General features: G+C 43.1%; 1 protein-coding gene across 4 annotated transcripts in view; it reads right to left on the reverse strand.

Annotated features, from left to right (window-relative positions):
- The window catches only part of fndc3a (fibronectin type III domain containing 3A), a 235403-nt gene that overhangs the window by 73315 nt on the left and 139729 nt on the right, over window positions 1-22359 (reverse strand). The gene's annotated exons all lie outside the window — the stretch shown is intronic.

A 22359-nucleotide genomic window follows, 5' to 3' on the forward strand; every position in this document is an offset into this window, starting at 1 on the left:
TAACCCTCCACAACATCATTCAAAGTGATTGAGAGGACAAGGACCTTAATGTTGTGACAGGTAATCTCCATGACATGGAGGGATTGCATTGCTGGAAAACTATCCATATTGTAATTTTTCATAATATGAAACTCTATTATAAAAAGAGATGTGTTTGCTCCGTTAGGGTGTTTTCTCTAAAATGTAATAATGACTGTCATTTAACACATTTGCTTTGGAAGCTGACAAGGCAGTAGCCTGCTGCTACATTTAGAGACACAAGCAGCTAGAGGTGTTCATCACCTTTCAGCCCAGTTTGAATGGAGCCATACACTTTTAAATGTGTATTAAACAGAAGTAAGATAGTTTAATGATATAACACAACAACATTAATTGCTTAAGTTACAGCTTGCATATAAACATACTGACCCGGTTTCAGACATCAAGAAGATAATTAATATGGAAATCCCTGGGGGGTGGGAGTGGGGAGAAATGAGCTAACTAAACCTACTACACAAGAAAATTTATTGCATTATCTGTGCATGTGTCAAGAAAAGAGTTTTAATAAAGACAAAACTTGTCTCACACATTGTATTTACTTATTTAATTGCCACACACACAATTCTATAAAAATGAATTTTATTCATAGAACACAGAACAGTACAGCACAGTACAGTACAGGCACTTCAGTCCAAAACGTGCAAACCTTTTAACCTACTCCAAGATCATTCTAACATTTCCCTCCCACGTGGCCTTTTAGTTTTCTTTCAACTATGTGCCTTTCTAAGAGTCTCAGGTGTCCCTAATGCACCTGCCTCTACCATCACCCCGGCATTCTGTATCTCGGATTTTGTGTAGTAATTCCTAAATTTCTGTAACCAGAATGGTTGTTACACAGGGTTTGTCTGTACTGATTTACAGTGACTGAATAAAACAAATTATAGTTTTCCAGGACAACACAAATGCAGTGATTTTTAATAAATCAGATATCATCTTTCATGTCATGATGGACAGTCCTCAACTATGTACTCCCCTCCAAGGTGCTGTCTGATCTACAGAACATTTCCAAGATTTTAGTTTATATAGTGATATTTAATCACAGACAGTATATGTAGAAACTAAGTAGCATTTAGAACAATATTAAATATTTCAGTAATTAATTTTACCTATACCAATGTATTAATAGTGGTGATTAGCAAATACTGAAGGAGTGACAGAAGTATGATTTGGAGGATAGAATAAGATCTGAGAAATTGTAGGGACTTGAAGTAAAATTGAATTATTGGAAGAGGGTCTTGATGTTCCAGAGAACCTGGCGACTGATGGAGTGTTGAGTTATACCACTGAACTGTCCTGAAGTATGTGGGAGATAGACTTTGTGAAAATATTGTGATTTCTGGGTGTCCAAAAAATGATTCAAGATTGTTTCCTGTACACAAGTGTAAAGAATGAAATAATTATTACTATGGATCCGCAGCACAAAAAAATATATAAACCTATAAGATAGCTTATATACATAGATTGACTGTATATCCATAAAGTGACACAAGGTGCCAGGGTGTCCACTCAAGGTTACTCTGACAGGAAATGATAAAGTAGTGGTCAGTAGGTGAAGGTGTTGATCAGCCACACTGCTTGGAGAAAGTACTGTAAATTCAGTGTATAACCTGACTCCCCCCCCCCCCCACCATTTTCAAGGTTAAAAAAGTGACTTTTTCATGTTACCTTTGTATAAGCTGACCCCTTTTGTAGAGGTTTTTGATTTAACCGGAAAAGATCACAAGATCTCATATGCCGAAACAAGTGAGAGAGTGGAGAAGGGCAGAGGACACGCTGAGGGGAATGCCAAAGATGAAATGTGCAAACCACGGGAAAACATGCCAGTGGCCACAACTGAAAGAAGAAGTTTTAGAGTGGGTGAATCACCAGCGATTGTCTGGATACATTGGTTACCAGAGAAATGATTCGAGTTTAAGCGTTGAAATGGGCTGAAAAACACCGTGAGGTCAGCGAAAATTTCAAAGCTGCACGAAGTTGGTGCACCCGATTTATAAATAGATGTGATCTTGTGTTGAGACAAAAAACAAAGATTGCTCAGAAGTTGTCGAGCGGCCTTGAGAATAAGATTACGGCCTTCCAATTGTTTGTAATCAAGCATCGAAAGGCACATTCTTACCCGCTCTCACTGACTGGTAACATGGACAAGACACCAATGTTCTTTGATTTTGCTGGCAACCGCACTATCAATCAGAAGGGGGAGAAAACAGTCCTTGTCAAAACGACTGGACACGAGAAGAAACATTTTACTGTCGTGTTAACATGTATGGCTGATGGGACCAAACTACCACCGACGGTGATTTTTAAGAGGAAAACATTCCCAAAGGAAGAAAAATGCCCGCGGGGTGTTGTTGTTTACATCCAAGAACGCAGCTGGATGGACAAAGCAGGTTGCTTGAAGTGGGTTAAAGAGGTGTGGCGTCGACGTCCCAAAGGTTTCAGGAAGGAAAAGTCGCTACTTGTCTGGGATGTGTTCAAAGCGCACTTGTCAGGTGAGACAAAAGCAGCATTGAAAGCTGAAAATACAGACATTGCAGTCATTCCCGGTGGTTTGACGTCCGCGCACCAGCCACTACAGATGTGTTTAAACAAACCATTCAAAGAATTCATGCGTCGACAGTGGAGTGTTAGAGTTTCAAGCTCTGAACATTTGACAACAACAGTGTATACAAGTAAATTGAAAAACAGAATTTGTTTTGTAGATCTTTTTTGTGTAGATTTCATAAGCGTTTGCATTTGACTCAAAAATAGCCAATAAATACGACCAGTCTTCCATGTATTCGTTTTTCCAAAGTTGGCACCCTCCGTATAAGCCAACCCCATAATTTTAGGACCAAAATTTAGGGCCAAATTCTCAGCTTATACACCGGAATTTACGGTAGTTGTCTTTGAGTCTGGTGGTCCAGCATGGTTGCTATGTAGCCTTCTTCATGATGCTGCTGACGTTTCCCCGGCATGTTTCTGTATAAATGTCTTTGATGGCAGGCAGGCTAGTGCCAGTGATGCGTTGGGCAGTTCTAACTACCTGTGTGGAGCCTTCCTTCTGCCACAGTGCAGTTACTGTACCAAGCAGAGATGCAGTATGTTAGGATGCTCTCTACTGTGCATCTATAGAAGGATGTGAGTATTAATGTGCACAGTCCAGCTCTCTTCAGTTTCCTCAGAAAGTAGAGGCATTGGTAGCTTTCCTGATTGTGTTATATGTGCTCTGGGACCATGAGAGGTTGTCTCAGAGTTTACTTCCAGGAGTTTCCAAACTGCTTGCAGTTTCCACTGCTGAGCCACTGATGTAAAGAGGGTTGTGAATGGTGACAGTTTTCCTGAAGTCGATAACCGTCTCCTTTGTCTTGTTGGCATTGAGTAAGAGGGTGTTTTCTTGTCATCAGGCCTCAAATTCTTCCACCTCTTCTCTGTAGGCCACCTCACTGTTGTCAGTGATGAGCCCCATTGGCGAAGTTGACAATGTGATTACTCAGGAGTTTGGCCGTGCAGTCATGTTGAGCAGAATGTACAGCAGTGGGCTTAGCACACAGCCCTGGGGGGGGGGGGGGGCACCTGTGTTGAGAATGATGGGGAGGGTGGAGTGGCTGTGTATCTTAACTTTCTGAGGTCTATTAGTTAGGAAGTCTAGCATTCAGTTGCACAGTAGCGTATTTAGACCGAGGAAGTAGCAGATTGTTCACCAAGGTCTGTGGAACAATTGTGATGAGTGCCAAAATGAAATCCCAGTATAGCATTCTGATGTAAGTGTGCGTGTTTTCTAGGTGCATGACAGATGATAAGGCATCTGTTGAAGAGCAGTTCTGTCGGTAAGTATATTGGTGAGTGTCCAGTGTGGTAGGAATGGAGTTTTTCATGTGTGGCATTACCAGCCATCCAAAGCACTTCAGAATGATTAGTAGCAGTGCCACTGGGTGATAGTCGTTTAGTTTAGTGTAGAGTTCTTTGGTACAAGGATGATGGTGGCTGATTTGAAGCATGTGGAGACAGCAGCCTGGATGACTGAAATGTTGAAGGTGTCTGTGTATATGTCAGTGAGTTGGTGTCCTACTCCAGAGGACTTGGCCTGGGATATTGTCTGGCTTGGCCGCCTTACGGGGAGTGACTCTCTGCAGAGTCCTTCTGACAACTGCTGCTGACAGTGGTTGCTCACCTGGCAGGATCTCCCAGTGGCCACACATTTTAATTCCACATCCCATTCCCATTCTGATATCTATACACGGCCTCCTCTACTGTCAAGATGAAGCCACACTCAGGTTGGAGGAACAACACCTTATATTCTGTCTGGGTAGCCTCCAAACTGATGGCATGACCATTGATTTCTCTGACTTCCATTAATGCCCCACCTCCCCTTTGTACCCCATCCGTTATTTATCTTTTTCTTCTCTCTCTCTCTCCTTTTTCTCCCTCTGTCCCTTTCACTATACTCCTTGCCCATTCTCTGGGCTCCCACCCCCCTTTCTTTCTCCCTAGGCCTCCCGTCCCATGATCCTCTCCCTTCTCCAGCCTCATATCCCTTTTGCCAATCAACTTTCCAGCTCTTAGCTCCATCCCTCCCCCTCCTGTCTTCTCCAATCATTTCAGATCTCTCCCCTCCCCCTCTCAAATCTCTTACTATCTCTTCTTTCAGTTAGTCCTGACGAAGGGTCTCGGCCCGAAACGTCGACTGTACCTCCTCCTATAGATGCTGCCTGGCCTGCTGCGTTCACCAGCATTTTTTGCGTGTGCTGCTTGAAATTCCAGCATCTGCAGATTTCTTCGTGTTTACAGATAATTTTGGGCAATTCCACATCTGACATAAATAGTTTTTAAGGGCCAACCGTACAGAATACAGGTCATGTATGTTCCAATCAGAAAGAGGGATAAGAATGGCAAGATAAAAGAACCTTGAATGTCAATAGAAGTAATGAATTTAGTCAAGAAGAAGAAGTATGTTAGGAAACTAGAATCAAACAGAGCCCTTGAGCATTATAAAGAAAGCAGAAAAGAACTCAAGAAGGAATTAGGAAAGCCAAAAGGAGCCATTAAAAGTTCTTGCCAAGTAGGATTAAAGAGAATTTCAAGGCATTCTATATAGACACCAAGAGCAATGGGATAAACTACAGAGATGATAGGACCACTCAATGATAAAGGTGGAGGGGTAGGGGGAGGGGCAGCCTATTTGCTTAGACGTGGAGCATGTAGGCAACGTCCTTAATGAGTACTTAACATCAGTATTTGCTAAGGAGAAGGATGAGGAGGATAGAGCATTACGGTTGATAATTCCCAAGGGTCTGATGGGATATACCCCAAGTTATTCAGAGAGGCAAGAGAAGAGATTCCTAGATCTTTGTGTCTTCTCTAACCAAAGGGGAGGTTCTGAGGGTCTGGCAAATAGCTAATTTTGTTCCATTATTCAAGAAGGGAACCAGGTATAATCCTGGAAACCATAGACCGATGAGTTTCACTTCAGTGATTGGGAAACAGAAGGAGAGAATTCTTTGGATAAGGATTTATAAGCATTTGGAAAACCATGGACTAATTAGGGAGAGCATGGCTTTGGGTGGGGCAAATCGTAAATTACTAACTTGATTGACCTTTTTGATGAGGTTGACAAGGATGACTGATGAAGGTACAGCTGTAGATGTACATAGATTTTATATTGATAAGGTTCCTCATGGAAGCCTCATCCAGAAGATTAAGATGCATGGGATCTATGATGAGTTGGCCATTTGGATTCAGAACCGGTTTGCCAATAGACGAGAGAGGGTAATGTTCAAAGAGAGTTATTCTAACCTGAGGTCTGTGATTAGTGATGTTCTATAAGGAACTATATTGAAAACTCTGCTATTTGTGATGTACAGTATATAAATGATCTGGATGAAAATGTTGATGGGCGGATTAGTAAATTTGCAGATTATATGAAAATTGGTAGGGGTGTGGATAGCGCAGAAGACTGGTAAAGAATACAGCAGGATACAGATCAGTTGCAGATATGGGTGGAGAAATGGCATATGCAGTTCAACCTTGAGAGGTGAGAGAGGAGATGAATGGATAAGGGTTGTAGCATTTCTCTTGCTTGCAGGAATATGTACCAGGAAGGGATTAGTGGGGTAGGGATGATTGGACTAGGGAATCACACAAGGAGTAATCCTAATGGAAAGTGGAGAGCAGGCAGGGAAGTGAAGATGTATTTGTTGGAGATGGCAGAAGTTGCTGAGAAAGATGTGTTGGATGTGAAGGCTCATGGGGTGGTAGGTGAGGACAAGAGGAACCCTATCCCTGTTAAGTCAATGGGAAGATGGGGTAAGATGGGGTCTGGAAAATGGTGGAGAGGCAGGTGAGGGCAGCATCAATGGTGGAGGAAGGGAAACCCTGTTCTTTGAAGGAGGAGCACGTGTCTGATGTCCTGGAAAGGAAAGCCTAATCTTGGGAACAGGTGCAGTGGAGATGAAGGAATTGAGAAAAGGGAACAGCATTTTCACAAGAGACAGGGTGGGAAGATGTACAGTACTGTGTAAAAAAAAATGTTTTTGTATGGTTTCAGATGGTATAGCTTCCACAGAGCCCTGATCTCAATATCATCAAGGCTGTCTAGGATTACCTGAAGAGACAAAAGCAAGCGAAGCAGCCAATGTCTACAGAAGAACTGTGGCAAGCTCTCCAAGATGCTTGGAACAACCTATCAGCTGATGTTCTTATAAAATTGTATGGCAGTGTACCTAAGAGAATCGATGCATTTTTAAAAGCAAAGGGTGGCCCTATTAAATATTGCTTTGTTTTTTTTTACTGTTTACTGCTCTTTATAGCATTCTTGTTATTTATAAACCTTTTCATCTCATTATTATATGAAAGCATCTTCACTTTACAAAACCATTTTTTTTTACATGTGCCCAAGGCTTTTGCACAGTACTGTATGTAACGATCCGTTAAATTGACTCGTATATGTCTAGGGGAAATCCCGCCCAGCACCTACTTCAACACTCCCCTCAGGGTCAGTCGCAGCCCGAATCAATCCCAAACATCAATCATCAGCCAGCACACCTAGTAAATTTTAACAAATACACTTTATAGATATTACTAATTCTATGACATTAATAGGAATTTTGATACAGAGAGGAAAGTAATGAAAAAAAAGGCGCCAACACTTATCAAAGTCCAAGTTCTTCGCGCGCTATCGTTGGAGCTCAATCGATTCCTGACGACCACCCGAATCCTGTCGACTCACGGCTCGGGACCACCCGGAGTGATCGACCGGAGCCTCTCCGCACGTCCACCGTCCTCCTCGTCTCTCCTCCAACTCCCCGCAAAAACCCCCGCACATCCGTGGTCCTCCCCGTCTCTCCTCCGACTCCCTGCCAAAAACCCCCCGCACGTCCGCCATCCTCCTCGTCTCTCCTCTGACTCCCCATCAAAAACCCGTCCGCCGTCCTCCTCGTCTCTCCTCCGACTCCCCGTCTCTCCTCCGACTCCCCGCCAAAAACCCTGTCCACCGTCCTCCCCGTCTCTCCTCCGACTCCCCATCAAAAACTCTGACAACCATCCTCCTCGTCTCTCCTCCGACTCCCCGTCAAAACTCAATCCACAGTCATATCATACAGCATGGTATCCAAAAATAAAACGATACATAACCACCCATTGGCTAATAGAACGCTGCTATCTACTTTAAAGTAAAACAAACTGCTAGCGCAAACTCTCTTCAGTGTTTAACACAACAAAGCCGCATTCCCCAGATTAACATAACAAAGTCGCCATTTTAACTCTAACAAAAAGAAAGACCCCGTACATGTATAGTTATCTGTGGGGATCCAGTAGGAATATAAAAGATGGTGGGTAGACATTTTGTCTCCAGAGATGGAGAAAGAAAGATCAAGAAAGGAGAGACAGCTTCTTGGTATGCAAGAGGTGGAAGATTACTACAGTTAGATGGGCGAGTTTGACTTGCCTCCAAGAATCACAATCATCCTCCTTTGTGCACACTGTCCTCTCACTTTCCCCTTGTTATACAACTATTTTAAATTCCTCTTTAAGATTACACCCATGAACTCCTACCTCTTTTGTAAACATTTTTCTTCTACACAAATGCAGGCATAATAAAATCAACTAATTTTAATGAGTGGTGTATCACAACTAAGTCTGTTTCAAAGATATTACAAGTCATAGTTCAGAAATGATAAAGCCTGTTAAGAGTCATGCAATTATACAAGTCATGTGGATAGCAACAATTCACCATGTATTTCTCAATATATCCATCTTATCTATCAATTTATGAGTTTCTTTTGAATCAAACAGCTTGAATTAAACATCATGCGAGAATTAAACCCCTCCCTGATTTTTTTTTTTAACTAGATTGAATAGGACAACATGTAGCACAGCAGTTAGTGGCCAGAGCTTCACAGCACAAGGAATTCTGATCTTGTTCTAACTGTGTGGAATATACACAGACTCCATGTGGCTTTCCTGAATGCTCCACTGTCCTCTTACTTCTGAAGATGGATTTATCGCTTAGACTAAATAAGTTACAAAATGAATCAAAAAGTACTTGTTGGACCCTCATAGAGAATGGTCTACAGGGAAAGTTGGTGGGGGGTGGCTAGGAATGAGAATGAGAATGAGATGGCTCTGCTGGGGTTGGTACAATAGTCCAAATGGCCTTCTCACCACGGCATCAGCAGCTCAAGGGTATAAGAATAGCATGTGCAAAAAATTCTCTCTTTTTCGCTAGAGGCTCATTTAAGGCTGATTTCGCAACCAGTGCTGTAGAACCATTGGAAAAATGTGTTGCAGCCAGGGGGCCCCATGCACAAACTTAGCTAAGTACCATAAGATATAAAAGCAGAATTAGGTCATTTGACCCATTGTGCCTGCACCACCATTTCATCATGGTTGATCCATTTTGCCTCTTAGCTCCTGCCTTCCCTCCATGTCCATTCATGCCTTGACAAGTCAAGTATCTAACAACCTCTGTCTTAAATAAACATGAAGACTTGGTCTCTACAGCTACCCATAGCAATGAATTCCAGATTCACTACACTCTGGCTAAAGAAATTCCTCCTTATCTCTGTTCTAAAAGGACATCCCTTTGATTGGAGTACTGCACAGATGCAGTAGAAGTGTCACCGTGCAAGTCCAGTGAAGAGCTTTAAAAACCCAGTCTCTGTAAAACAGGTGTACCGTCCAACTGAACGGTCGTCGAAGTGGTCTTAGTTAGAGTGGTAAGGCCTTGGTTCAACAGGGCTTTAGTGAGATCAGGTGGAGGCAAGTTAAGTAGGTAAGTTCATTCCTTATTTCTTATCTAACTCTTGAGGGAATGTCTACAGAGCCAGTGCTCTGTTCTGGGCGTCAGACGTGGGATTTCCGGGAGACTAGTGGCCTCCCCGTTGATGACATCTGCACCAGGATCATTGAAATGCAGCTCCTTAGAGACCATGTTAAGGATCTGGAGCTGCAGTTCAATAACCTTTGGTTTATTACGGAAAGTGAGGAGGTGATAGACAGGAGCAACAGGGATTTAATCACTCCAAGGCCACAGGAGACAGATAAGTGGGCGTCTTTCAGGAGAGGGAAGGAAGATTGTCAGATAGTGGAAAGCACTATTGTCCACCTGAACAATAAGTACTCCACTTTGAGGACTGTTGGGTGGGAGTGGGGGAAACGATGACCTACCTAGGGAAAGCAACAGCGGCTGTGCCTTTGGGACTGAGTATGGCCCTGTGACTCAGAAGCATAGGGAACTGAAGAGGATGGCAGTAGTAATAGGGGACTCTATAGGTAAGGGGACAGATAGGCTTTATCTGTGGACACGAAAAAGAAACATGGATGGTCGTTTACCTACCAGGTGCCAGGGTCTGCAATGTTTCTGAATGCGTCCACAATATCCTGAAAAGGGAGGATGTGCAGCCAGAAGCTGTGGTAATACTGGGTGGTGTCGGATCACAAGAGAGGGAATTTGTTGAATACCTATGAGATGGCCTTTCAGAGAAGCTTGTGCTTGAGCCTGAGCCTACTCGGGGAAAGGTTAGCTTAGACTGGGTGTTGTGTAATAACCCAGATGTTATTAGTGAGCTTAACGTAAAGGAACCTTTAGGAGGCAGTGATCACATTATGATTGAATTCATACTGCAATTTGAAAGGGAGAAGCACAAGTCACATGTATCAGTATCGTAATGGAATAAAGGGAATTACAGGGGCACGAGAGAGGAGCTTGCCCAGGTGAATTGGAGGAGGATACTGGCGGAGAAGACAGCAGAGCAGAGGTGGCTGAAGTTTCTGGGAATAGTTCACATGGCGCACGATAGATATATCCCACAGAAGAAGTAGGGGTAGGCAACTGTGACTGACAGGGAAGTTAAGGACTGCATAAAAGGCCAAGGAATGTGCATAAAAGCCAAGGATAGGGTATACGAGGTAGCAAAAGTGAGTGGGAAGTTGGATGATTGAGAAGCTTTTAAGATTCAACAAAAGGCACTAAAAAAGCTATAAGAAGGGAAAAGATGAAATATGAGGCTAAACTAGCCAATAATATAAAGTAGGATGCTAGAAGTGTTTTTTTTTTCAGTTATATAGAGGTGAAAGTTGATATTAGACCACTGGAAAATGATGCTGGTGAGGTAGTAAAGGGGAAAAAAAGAAATGGCAGATGAACTTAATGAGTATTTTGCCTCAGTCATCACTGTGGAAGACACTAGTAGTGTGCCAGAGGTCCATGAGTGTCAGGGATCAGGATGAAATGCCATTGCTATTACAAAGGGAAAAGTGCTAAGCAAACTCAAAGGTCTTAACCTGGGACCAGATGGTCTACATCCCAGAGTCCTGAGAGAGGTTGCTGAAGAGATAAAGGATGCATTGGTCATGATCTTTCAAGAATCACTTGATTCTGGCGTGGTCCCAGAGGACTGGAAGATTACAAATGTAACTCCACTCTTTAAGAGGGGAGGAAGGCAAAAGAAAGGAAATAATAGGCCAGTTAGCCTAACCTCAGTGGCTGGTACAGTGTTGGAGTCTATTAGTAAGGATGAGGCTTTGGGGTACTTGGAGACTAATGATAAAAAGTCAGTGTGGTTTCTGTAAAGGGGAATCTTGCCTGACAAATCAATTAAGAGTTCTTAATCTCATTGAAACCTACTGAATGTTGAAAGAACTAGAATATTGAATGTGGAGAGGATGCTTCCTATGGTGGGGGTGCCCAGAACTAGAGGGCACAGTCTCAAAATTGAAGGGTGACCTTTTAGAACAGAGGTGAGGAGGATTTTTTTTAAGCCAGAGAGTAGTGAACTGTGGAAAGCTCTGCCACAAACTGTGGTAGAGGCCAAGTCATGGGTATATTTAAAGCGGAAGTTGACCATTTCCTGATTGGTCAGGGCATCAAAGGATATGGCGAGAAGGCAGGTGTATGGGGTTGAGTGGGATCCGGGATCAGCCATAATGGAATGGCAGAGCAGACTCAATGGGTTGAATGGGTTAATTCTTCTCCTATGTCTTATGATCTCTTAGCTTCTCCTTCTCAAAATTCAGAATGAATTTGATTGTATTATGATCACTTACCCCTAAGGTTTTTTTTTTGCCTTACGCTCTCTAATCAAATCTGGTTCACTGCACAACACCCTATCCAGAATAGCTGATCCCTAGTGGGCTCAACCACGAGCTGCTCTAAAAAGCCATCTCGTAGGCATTCTAGAAATTCCTCCTCTTCGAATCCAGCAGCAACCTTATTTTCCCAATTTACTTGCATATTGAAATCCCCCATGCCTATTATAAATTTGTCCTTTTGGCATGCATTTTCTACCTCCCATTGTAATTTGTAGACCACATCCTTACCTCTGTTTTGGGGTCTGTATACAACTCTTACAATTTTTACCCTTACAGTTCCTTAGCTCTGTCCACAACTACTCAACACCTTCTAACTCAATGTCACTTCTTTATAATGATTTACTTTTTACCAGCAGATCAACGCCACCCCCTCTTCCTTCCTGCCTGTCCTTTTGATACAATGCGTATCCTTGGACATTCAGCTTCCAGCTATAATCTTCTTTCAGCCATGACTAAGTGACAGCATTATAAATACCAATCTGTTACTGTGCTACAAGTTCATTTACCTTATTCTGTATACTGTGTGCATTCAGATACAACACCTTCAGTCCTATATACGCCGTTTTTGACGCTGTCTGCCTTTTGATGCTGCAATTCATACTGTTGACTGCAATTTTCCCTATCATCAGCCTCTCCTTGCTAGGAGTGTCACTACACATTGCCTGTTTGTAAACCAGCTACCTCATCTTCAGCACCATCGCTCTGATTACCATCTTCCTGCCAGATTAGTTTAAACCCACCTGAACAACTCTAGTCAACCTTCCTGCAAGGATACTGGACACCCTAGGGTTCAGGTGTAACCCATCCCTATTGTGTAGATAGTACTTCTGCAGAAGAGATCCCAGAGATGGAAAGATGTGAACCCCTGCCCCCTGCACCAGTTCCTCAGCCACACAGTCACCTGCCAAATCAACCTATTTTTACACTCACTGACAAGTGGCACAGACAGCAATCCAGAGATTACTACCATGAAGGCCCTGATTCTCAACTTTCTAACTAGCTCCCTAAAATCTCTTTTCAGGACCTCCTCACCTTGTCTACCTATGTCATTCATGCCAGTATGTACCAAGATGTCTGGCTGTTCATCTCAAGGTACCAATGTCAGGGATGTCTTGAGAATGCCATAGACCCAATCTGAGACATCCCTGATATTGGCACCTTGAAGGCAACATAGCATATGGGTGTCTCTATTGTGCCAACAGAACCTCATCTCTGTTCCTCTGACTATGAAATCTCCTATCAACAGTGCACCCCTCTTCACCTCTCTGCTCTTCTGAGCCACAGCACCAGACTGAGACCTAGTTGCTGTGGCTCCCCTCTGGTAGGTCATCCCCCTCAATAGTATTCAAAGTTGTACAAAGGATAAGAAGAACGTTTGATAGCTCTGGGTCTGTGCTCACTGTCATTTAAAATATTCAGGGGGATCTCACTGAAACCTTTCGAATGTTGGAAGGCCTAGAAACAGTAGATGAGAAAAGAATGTTTCTCATGTAGGGGAGTGTAGGACAAGAGGCATAGCTTCAGGATAAAGGGGAGTCAACTTAATACAGAGATATGGAGAAATTTCTTTAGCTGGAGGGTGGCGAATTTGTGGAATTTATTACCACGGACAGCTGTGGAGGCTAGGTTGTTGGGAGTATATAAGGCACAGCTTGATAGGTTCTTGATTATACATGGCATCAAAGGTTACAGGGAGAAGGCTGGGGAGTGGGGCTGAGGAAGGAAAAAGAATCAGCCATGATTGAATGGTGGAGCAGATTCGGTGGGCCAAATGGCCTAATTCTGTTCCTATGTCTTATGGTCTTATAATTACAATTGAGGGGAACAGCCACAGGTGTACTTTTCTTTTCTTTTCCTGACAGTCACCAAGTTACCAATCTCCTGCAATCTAGAGGTGACTACCTCCTTGAAGCTCCTGTCTATCACCTCCGCATTTTCCCATATGAGTCAAAAGTTATCGAGCTGTAGCTCCAGTTCCTTAATACATTTTCTCAGGAACTGCAACTTGTTGCACCTGGTGCATATGTTTTTATCTGGGAGACTGAAGGTCTCCCAGACTTCCCACATCCGTCACAGAGTACAAAACACAGCCCTGGAGCAATTCTCACTGAACTACTATGCCCTAACAGATGAGAAATTAACAAATAATAAGAGAGAGAGAGATACCTCACCCAAGTCTGATGAACCAATGCCACTCTAAACACTGGCACACTCTGAAGAATGGCCGGTCTGCTTGCAATTGAGTTATCTTTATTGGCCCTTTCTAATTAATCCCTCTTGGGGATTGGTCATTCCTCAACTCAGATAAACTGCCGCAAAACTCTGACTTTAGAATTTCGATCGCTTTCCTGATTAAAAGGTGACAAGTACCTGTTTGTTGAATGTCTAGTTTTGTAGTTGTGTAAATTGGGCAGACATAATGAAATACCTTTAAATTTGAGATATTATTGATTGTTCATTGCCATCATTTTTATAACTGACAGTGGTTTACATGAATATTTGTTTGACTTGGATGTTTGGTTGAGTGTTTTACTTTTTGTCTGTAATAAATGGTTAATGCGCTTACTCGCAATCAGTGTTTTTAGTCCCACTTACCGAATTCGCAGTTCTATTTCCCTATAATGCTTGGTGTCGCAAACAGCATACGGTGGGTGTAACAGAGGTTTAGAAGTACAGGTAAGAAAGAGACCTCCCCGCTACCCCCCATGTGAGGAATGCAAAGTCCTGGCATGGACCGATAACCGTGCGGGAGTCAGAATTCTCGTCAAGATGCCAGCGGGCGAAAGCATGCCAGTGGATTATTCAGACAAATTGGTCCCCTGCAGCATGAAGATGGGACACTACCTTGTGTCTGTGCTGAATGAGGTAGGGTTCTCAGTTAGGAAGGTTTGCCAGAGGAAACCTTCATGGCTGTTGGCAGCCATCATAAAGCAACAGTGTGGTATGGTTTCACAGAAAAACCAGGAAATCAAAACTGGAATATAATATACACTATCCCATTTGGGGCACAGCAGCTATGGTAATGTGGGGATGTCATACCTTAAACTTGTTGAATGCTGTTTATTTATGCATGATGAATAACTTCTAGTGCTTCCTTGTTTTGAAGTCTTAAGATAATATATTTCCTCAACTGACTTTATTCCTTACATCCTTCACATACATGAGAGTAAAAATCTTTGTTTCCTCTCTGTCTAAATGTGCAACTTATAGTAATTTGTAACAAATAGTATGTACAACATGATAGTCAATATGGCATAGAAATACAATTGCATCAGCATGAATTAATTTGTCTGATGGAAAGTTAATATTTTGGAGCGAGAGATTTTCTGGTTCAAAGTGTGAATCGTTCGCACGTTTAAGACGTTGCGGCCACATATATGTGTGTATGTGCGAGTGGGTACAAATCAATATTGGAAGTTTGAGATATTTCGTTACTCACTGAAGTGAGTTTGCAGGAGCTCCTATCTTTAAGTGGCTGTGTGAATGTGTTAACATGTCGGGGGCCCCCAACCAGTCATCTATGCTTTCCCTTTATTCTTTGGAAAATGTGTTAGGAATTTTTCACTCAAATTAATTGTTTGTTGTAAGTTTTGCAGCTACTTGTGAAGGTACTCAAGGAAGGAAAAAACAAACATGGATTTTTGCTTGTTTGTTTATCTGTTTACCATGAAATTAGTTTTTAGAGGGAGACTGTGATTCCACACACCGGCCATTGTTATGTCCTGTACATTTCCTGGCCTGTGTTTCCTCTTTAACCTGTGTTGCACTTTCCTGGGACATCTGCAATTACTCTTCCATAGCTAGCATCTGCTGGGAACTGCTTAAAAACAAGGCCACTCCCAATCTGCAGCCAGCACTACTACATCACCCTTTCTCCCTTTACCTTAGCTTTAATTTAATAAATACCTTCTCTTTGTAATTCCTGTTGTGCCCTGACTCCTTTGTGTTACTTCCTGAGAGCCGAGGTTGTAACATAATGGGGGCTTGGCCACGTGAGCTGGCTAGGGAAAGAAGAAAACTTGGTATGAAAGGAAGGCTAAACAGGAGTGTTTTCTCCAGGGGACCAAGTGCTTGTCCTTTTGCCACTGCCTGGTTCTGCCTTGCAGGCTCAGTACAGTGGGCCATATGTAATCGATCACAGAGTGAGGTCAGTGTAAAGACTCCAGATCATAAGTGTAAGGCGCATCTGTGCCATGTTAACTTTTTGAAATCTTACAATGACTGGAAACATACTGTCCGCACAGGTTAAGTCTATGGATGTGCTGAAGTCTCCATCTGCAGGTGATAAGGAAAATGTTGGTGCCATTTCTAAAGAGATTCCTCACGGTAGGTTGCCTAATTCCAAAATCCTGGCTGATTTGGACACTCACCTGTCTTATCTAAACCCTCCTGAGTGCTCTGATATCATTCAGGTAATCAATCAATATTTGGCCCTTTTCTCTGATATTCCATCCTGTACTAAGTACTTCAGCATGATATTGATGTGGGTAATTTATCAAAACAACATCTGTACAGGCTAAATCTTGTTAAGTGCCAGCTTCTATGTAAGAAACTAAGCTACATGTTGGAATGTGGTATAGTGGAACCCAGGTCAAGTCCCTGGAGTTCCTCATCTTTTGTTTGCTAAATCAGACGATTCAGTATGTTTTTGTACAGACTTTCCAAAGGTAAACTCTATACCTAAGCCTGACTCCTATCCTCTTCCTCGTCTAGATAATTGTATTGACCATGTTGGCCCTTGTTATTAAGCTGGATCTCTTAAAGGGCTATTGGCAAGTGCCAATGACCCAGCAAGCCGGTGAGATTTCTGCTTTTGTTACTCCTGATGCATTTTGCCAGTACAAGGTCATGGCTTCTGGAATGAGGAATGCCCTAGCAACTTCTCAAAGTCTGGTTAGTAAGGCGCTAGAGGGAGTTGCAGGTTGTGATGCTTACCTTGATGATTTGGTAATTTACAGCTCTACCTGGTCTCAATATAAACACAAGAACACAAGATATAGGAGCAGGAGTAGGTCATCCGGCCCACTGAGCCTGCCCCGCCATTCAATCAGATCATGGCTGATCTGTCCGCAAACTCAACTCCATCTACCTGCCTTTTCCCCATAACCCTTAATTCCCTTACTATGTAAAAACCTATCTAATTGTTTCTTGCAACACACACAAAATGCTGGTGGAATGCAGTTGCCAGGCAGCATCTATAGGAAGAAGTACAGTCGAAGTTTCGGGCCGAGACCCTTCGTCAGGATTAACTGAAAGAAGAGATAGTAAGAGATTTGGAAGTGGGAGGGGGAGGGGGAGATCCGAAATGATAGAAGACAGGAGGGGTAGGGAAGAAGCTTAAGAGCTACAAAGTTGATTGGCAAAAGGGTTACAGAGTTGGAGAAAGGGGAAGATCACAGGACAGGAGGCCTAGGGAGAAAGAAAGGGGGAGGGGAGCCCAGAGGAAGATGGAGAGCAGGCAAGGTGTGATTGTGAGAGGGACAGAGAGAGAAGGAAAAAAAGGGGAATAAAAATAAATAAGGGATGGGGTAAGAAGGGGAGGAGGGGCATTAACAGAAGTTAGAGAAATCAATGTTCATGTCATCAGGTTGGAGGTTACCCAGCGGAATACAAGGTGTTGTTCCTCCAACCTGAGTGTGGCTTTATCTTGACAATAGAGGAGGCTATGGATTGACATATCAGAATGGGAATGGGATGTGGAACTAAAATGTGTGGCCACTGAGAGATCCTGCTTTCTCTGGCGGACAGAGCATAGGTTTCTTAACCTGTTTCTTAAATATATTTAGTGAAGAAGCCTCAACTGCTTCCCTGGGCAGAGAATTCCACAGATTCACCACTCTCTGGGAAAAACAGCTTCTCCTCATTTCCGTCCTAAATCTCCTCCCCTGAATCTTGAGGCAATGTCCCCTAGTTCTAATCTCACCTACCAATGGAAACAACTTTCCTACTTTTATCTTATCTATCCCTTTCAAAATTTTGTATGTTTCTATAAGATCCTCTTTCATTCTTCTGAACTCCAGAGAGTATAGTTCCAGCTAGAGGAGGTGTTCAAGCAGTTAGTGGCTGCAAATTTGACCCTGAACCTCTCCAAGTGTGAATTTGGGCAAGCTACAGTTACTTAACTGGGTAAAGTTGTAGGCCATGGTCAAGTCTGCCCTATTGGAGCTAAAGTAGAAGCCCCTGCGAATTTTGCTGTGCCAGCATTCCAGACAGAGCTGAAACGGTTCCTCAGAAGGGCAGGTTACTATATAAGTCATAGCGAAAATTTTTCCACCATTGCTGCACCATTAACTAACCTACTTAGTCCCAACATTCCCTATGTTTGGATGGAGACATGTCAGCATGCCTTTGAGAATTTGAAGGCCTTGCTGAGTAGTGCTCCTGTCCTAGCAGATCCTGATTCAGTAAGCCCTTTAAGCTAGCTGTTGATGCTAGTGATGTTGGTGTCGGGACTGTGCTCCTCCAAGATGATTCACTGGGTGTGGAGCATCCTATGTGCTATTTCTCTAAGAAACTTAAGGTCCATCAGAAGCACTACTCCACAACAGAAGGAAGCTTTAGCTCTTATTCTTGCCCTGAATTATTTTGATGTCTATGTTTCTTCCAATTCTCCACTCACTGTATACACAGAACATAACCCTCTGGTCTTTTACCGCAGTATGAGGAACTCTAACCAGTGTTTAGTACTGAGTTTATTCCTGCAGTGGTATGACCTGAAGCTTTGCCACATCTTTAGAAGGGACAATGTGCTAGCAGATGCCCTTTCAAGGTAGTAAGTGTACCTGGCATCTGCTTACACCCTATATCCCTTAATGAACATACTGTATGCATTATTAGGGTAGCTTTAGGTTGCCCCAGAGCAACCTTTAAGGGCGAGGGTGTTATATCCTGTACATTTCCTGGCCTGTGTTTCCTCTTTAACCTGTGTTGCAGTTCCCTGGAACGTCTGCAATTACCCTTCCATTGTCGGCACCTGGTGGGGACAGCTTAAAAACAAGGCCACTTCCACTCTCTCTCTTCCATTCTGCAGCCAACAGTACCACACCACACGTCACCATTTTTCCCTTCACCTTAACTTTAATAAATATCTTTTGTTTGTAAATCCTGTTATGGCCTGACTCCTTTGTGTTACTTCCTGAGAGCCGAGGTTGTAACATCATGTGGAATCCAGGTTATGATGATGGAAATCTGTGCATCTTTATTTTGGATATGAGATGCCCACATTTCAGAGGGAAATTATTCATTGGTGAACAGTTAAACTGGAAATTTGGAATTCATATTTTGGTAGATTGGAAGATTTGGGGAGCAATCTTAAAAGCTGTTGTTTTGGCTAACAAACATCAAAGTTGCTGGTGAACGCAGCAGGCCAGGTAGCATCTACAGGAAGAGGTGCGGTCGACGTTTCAGGCCGAGACCCTTCGTCAGGACTAACTGAAGGAAGAGTGAGTAAGGGATTTGAAAGCTGGAGGGGGAGGGAGAGATGCAAAATGATAGGAGAAGACAGGAGGGGGAGGGATAGAGCCGAGAGCTGGACAGTTGATAGGCAAAAGGGGATGCGAGAGGATCATGGGACAGGAGGTCCGGGAAGAAAGACAAGGGGGGGGGGTGACCCAGAGGATGGGCAAGAGGTATATTCAGAGGGACAGAGGGAGAAAAAGGAGAGTGAGAGAAAGAATGTGTGCATAAAAATGAGTAACAGATGGGGTACAAGGGGGAGGTGGGGCCTTAGCGGAAGTTAGAGAAGTTCATGAACATCGACTTCTCTAACTTCCGCTAAGGCCCCACCTCCCCCATCTGTTACTCATTTTTATGCACACATTCTTTCTCTCACTCTCCTTTTTCTCCCTCTGTCCCTCTGAATATACCTCTTGCCCATCCTCTGGGTCACTCCCCCCCCCTTGTCTTTCTTCCCGGACCTCCTGTCCCATGATCCTCTCGCATCCCCTTTTGCCTATCACCTGTCCAGCTCTCGGCTCTATCCCTCCCCCTCCTGTCTTCTCCTATCATTTTGCATCTCCCCCCCCCCCCCAGCTTTCAAATCCCTTACTCACTCTTCCTTCAGTTAGTCCTGACGAAGGGTCTCGGCCTGAAACGTCGACCGCACCTCTTCCTATAGATGCTGCCTGGCCTGCTGCATTCACCGGCAACTTTGATGTATGTTGCTTGAATTTCCAGCATCTGCAGAATTCCTGTTGTTTTGGCTAACAAGTCTGCTTTATGTCTTAATACCCAGTGAGAGAGAGAGAGTGAGCTTGTGTCTCCCTACATTATAGAATGGCATAGTGGATGGTGACGACAGTGCTGATGACGCTGACCTGGGGTGGGAGGTCCTATTACAAGTTTTGTAATTTGTTTTGGATTTGTACGAGGACTCCTAACACGGGATACCATTAATAATGATCCTCTTTGATGACAAGAAAAAAGACTGTTGGAAGAACTTGCCCAGCTTCTTGGGTTTTGGTATTCTGTTTTGGAGAAGCTGGAAGGGAGTTGTCTATTCCAACCAACCTCACCCCATAGTACGGTAACAGCCTTAAAGAACTTCAGCTTTAGTGACACCTGGTAGAGCAAATGCTTTAAGGGCTGGTATTTCGCTATGTATGATTTGTTTAATCCAAAGGTTATGACTCTGGAAGTGATTCCCCAGCCAATATGGAAGGGAATGGAACGTTGGTGTAAGTGGTATGATAGACACAGGTCCAACCAGTCAGCGGGACACAGCACAGGAACAGTGTCCTGGGATGACTGTGTATATGTCGAATGGTGGTGTGAAGGTGGGCATTCCTTAGACACTGAGTGCCACTTACTGGATATGCGGCTTCCGGGCCTACCCATGGCTCCCCATAGGGTAGTATAGCTGCTGCTATTCAGGGTACGGGGTGCCCTATATATATATACCAACCTCCTCTATTCACGTTGGTTGACATAGTAAGAAGGCTACCACAGAGGCAGAAAGGTTTTGGATGATAGCCTTTCCTCAGTATGGTATGGCCAGACTATCCCAGAAACAGCTACGTATGACCTCTGTGATGAAGACTTTAGGTAACGAGACAGCCATAGCTCTCAAGCACACGAACGATGCGCTGACCCGAGTACTGGCTGAAAGGATAACCATTCGAACAGTTGCCTTGCAGAATCAGATGGCCTTATATTAACAGCTCAGAGTGAAATGTGGCACTTGAGCTGTTATCAGGTCACGAATGTTGCATCTACATTCCTGACGCGTCAGGGAACATCGCTCACTTGGCTGATCACACCTGACAGTCAGTGGACAAGATTAAGAAAGTGAGGGACCAGCTCCATAGCTATTACACCATGGGCAGGAAAGCTGGTGGAATTTTGGGACGCTAGGAGGACGGTGGACTACTGTGGTACATTGGGTAGTAACTATTGGCCTTATAGTACAAGAAATTGTACTTTTGTGTTTTATATGTAGCTTATTGGGGCACTTGCGGTGGTTACGCTAGCCTGAGGGCCAAAACTGTCATGGTGTTGTGTCTTTCAAGGGGTGGCTGGTAATGTGAAGTGTTAATTTTCTTGCCAGTTGTTGTTTGGCATGTTGAAGGATGCAACAGCTCTTTACCACTGGTTGGCTTTCATGCCACAGCACTGGCTTCTGGTACCACCTCAGGGTATAAGAATAGCACGAGTGAAAAAGTCTCTCTCTTTCAATAAAGGCTCAATTCAGGCTTTCACGACCAGTGAGAAAGTGTGCTGCAGCTTGGAGGCCCTATGCTCACACTTAGCTAATTACCTGTTTGTTGAATGTTTAGTTTTATAGTTGTGTAACTCGGGGAGACTTAATGAAGTACCTATTGGGTTTCAGGCATTACTGAATGTTTAATGTCTTATGTTTTGTAACTTAGGGTGGCTTAGATGAGTACGTTTGACTTAGATGTTTGGTCAAGTATTTTACCGTTTGTCTGTAAATAAATAGTTAACATGCTTAATCATAATCAGTGTCATTTGTCCCATTTACCGAATCCATAGATCTGTTTTCCTGTAACAAGTGGCCTATCCAGTGAAGTTCTGAATCACAACAAAATAGCTTGAACTCTATCACCAGATATTGAACAGGGTATTTTGATATAGTGAGTCAGAGCTAAACCCCCATTCAACCCTGAACAAAGAATATCTTTATCTAGAGAAAAGTACATATCTTTTGAAAGAGATCAAATCATAAATTTAATATACCCTCCAAAAATATATTTTAAGGCAAGTTATTTTTCCTACTAGTTGAAAAGAAAAGGCAAGCATCAGATACCAGATAAGTTTGTTCTTATAGAATTCAAGCAATTTAGGAATTCCACTGGTTAATCTAAGATCCAACCAACTTCAGAGATTATCTCTCTTTCCCTCTCCCACTGGAAATCCTGAAGACAGATATGAGACTCAAGGACAGCTTCTATCCTGCTGTTATCAGACTCGTAAACAATAAGATGTACTCCTGAGCTCACAAACTATCTCATTATGATGTGGAATTTACTGTTTACCTGCACTCTACTTTCTCTGTAGTTTTTACACTTTATTCTGCTTTGTTTTACATTGTTCTTCCTCAATGTACTGAGTAATAATTTGATCTGTATGAACTTTATGCAAGATAAGCTTTTCATTTGGTACATGTGACAATAATAAACCAATATGAATATAAACAGATTTTCCACCCAGGATGTTTTGAAAATATACAATGATTAGTAAATCAGGAGGAGAAGATGGCGACGTGACGGCAGCGCACGCAGCCACTTCGGTGGTGAT

The sequence above is a fragment of the Mobula hypostoma genome, chromosome 6 (assembly GCF_963921235.1).
Source record: "Mobula hypostoma chromosome 6, sMobHyp1.1, whole genome shotgun sequence".
In the NCBI taxonomy this organism is placed as follows: domain Eukaryota; kingdom Metazoa; phylum Chordata; class Chondrichthyes; order Myliobatiformes; family Myliobatidae; genus Mobula; species Mobula hypostoma.